The following is a 2,417-nucleotide window of genomic DNA, read 5'->3' as shown; positions in this document are numbered from 1 at the left end:
AAATGAAAACTAATGAAAACGGTTTGAAAACTATGAGTTTTAACGATAAGGACAAAATAAAGGATAAAGTGAATAGTAGTAGGATTGACTTTTTAGTGTAAAAATATAGTTTTTCGTTAAAGTAAACAGTATCAGGAGGTTTTCGTTAAAGTTCTTTTAAATAAAGTTATTAAGTTATTTTTTTTTGTTAAGAAAAGTTTAGAGAAACCTTTCAATTAAAACAGTGGTACATAAATTACCTACCACGTCAATTATTTACCATGCCAATCGTGACAAAGCAGTGCGATTGCTTCTCTATATATCGAATGGCTCGCGGACCAACATATTCCAAACCCATAAGCATTTTCATTCAACGTTCTCTAGATTGAGTAGTAGTGAGATATCAGCTTCTAGCGAGCATGGCTTTGCTAGTGCAGATACCAGTCATGGAAATAGCAGCAGTGACTAGTGAGAGAGTGCTATTATATACCATATGGGGCGTTGGGTGAAGATTGTGATAATGCCCTGTGGAGAGTTCTTGGGGAGAAAATGGAATTTACAGGACCTAGTCATAGCGAGTACCCTTTCGCCTATCCACTTTCTTTCTTTGCACCCTGTTATTTTACTTGGTACATTTTGGGTCGCCTTTGCACTCCATATGTTAACCAGTTTAGGAGTCACTCTGTCATTCCATAGAAATCTTTCACACAAGAGTTTCAGGCTTCCGAAATGGCTCAAATACTTATTTGCCTACGTCGCAGTTCTATCACTTCAGGTACATTATATACATGCGTGCATCGTGAGCAACGTTTTGTTACATTTTAGCATCATTCTGTGCTTAAATGGTAGCTTTTTTTTTTTTTTTTTTTTTTTTTCTTGCAATATTATTAGGGAAAATGATTGAGTTTGGTGTGTTGCACGTATATGCAGGGTAGCCCAATAGATTGGGTGAGCTCACACCGTCACCACCACCATTCAAGGTTTTTCGTTTAGTCACATTGGATGGATCATTGAAGCGGTTCTCGGTTTGGAAAGGTAGCAACAACATACACAACTATATATACACGTATCCTACAAGCATATGTCGTCGAACTATTAAATTAACATTGGAAACTTTGCAGTACGGGGAACTAAAGAACGTCCAAGATTTGGAAAGGCAGGCCTTCTATAGGTTTCTTCACCATACTTATACATTCAGATATTCTACCATACTTATGTTATACTTATGTTATACATTCAGTTGTTAGAACCACTTCAAAAACTTAGTACTTTGACATGATAGGAATTGAAAGTTCGACAATTTAATAACCTCATTTCTTAACCAAAATCCAGCCATAAAATGCGAAAAAACACCGCGCAGAAGTGAAAGGCCTCGAACCATTTCATCTTCTTCAGATCTTACCTCTCTTACTAAGAGGTTTACACAATTTTTTGTTGGAGTGTATGTGAATTATTTTCAGTATTTATGGAATCAAACATGTGTTTATTTTGGACACTTTGAAACTCAAAAATACACATCTAATATGCTACTTTGCCCCTCAAAATAAGGGAAAGGGATCCTCTCCTGATCCCTTCCTCCTAATCCACCAAATCAGGGAATTCGTGCTGATGAAATTTGATCCAACGACTACAAATAGGAGCCCACTTTAATGGAGCATTTACTTAACCGTAATCAAAATTGGAGGAATTGGATTGAGGAGAAATTGAATTGAAGAGATATTGGATTGAGGAGAATCAGAATCCAGATTTCTATAAAAGCTGTTTACTAAAATATTCTGGAATCGGAATAGAAATGGTAGTGAATCAATAAAACTGTTTACTAATTCAATAGAATCAGAGTATAAAACATTACAATTACTAAAATGGCCATGTCACAAATAAAATATTTTATGCTTATTTCTTTTAATACAATTTTATGTAATATAATAGTAAATAAAAAAAAGTGATTTATTTGTGGTTGTAGAACGCTACAGCTCCATTTCCTTCTTTGATTCTTTTTCCCTTATTCATCTCCTTCCTTTTGATTTTTTTGGTCTTGGCTTCTCTACCCTTCCAATTTCCATACATTTTCATCTCTTTCTATTTGTGCTGTCACAGTTAAGTCATATTAGTATTTTATATCACTATTACTTTTTGTCTTATTATCTCTATGAAAAAATCAATATAAAACGTTGACGTGGCTTAACTATGATCCTACATAATAGAAGGGGATGAGTGTATGAAAACTTGGAGGGCAGAGAAGTCGGGTCCGATTTTTTTCCCGTTTTTCGTATCCTCCTTCCTTGTATTTTTTTACCCTTTTTCATCTCCTCTTTCCTCTCTCTGTTTCCTGCTCCTTCGTCCTTCCTCTCTTTGATGTCCTTCCTTTGCTTTTTTTTGCTTTTTTTCATCTCCTCCTTCCTTTGATTTTTTTTTCCCATTTTTCATCTCCTTGTTCC

General features: G+C 35.1%; 1 pseudogene; it reads left to right on the top strand.

Annotated features, from left to right (window-relative positions):
- Window positions 1–307: 307 nt before the first annotated feature.
- Window positions 308–1,472, top strand: LOC125472984 (annotated as a pseudogene).
- Window positions 1,473–2,417: the final 945 nt, after the last annotated feature.

This window comes from the organism of the source record quoted next, unplaced genomic scaffold, assembly GCF_019419815.1.
Source record: "Pyrus x bretschneideri cultivar Hongxiangsu unplaced genomic scaffold, Pyrus_bretschneideri_v1 Contig79, whole genome shotgun sequence".
NCBI classification, from domain to species: domain Eukaryota; kingdom Viridiplantae; phylum Streptophyta; class Magnoliopsida; order Rosales; family Rosaceae; genus Pyrus; species Pyrus x bretschneideri.
The sequence above is the reverse complement of the archived record's forward strand: the minus strand, read 5'-3'. Positions and strand labels throughout refer to the sequence as shown.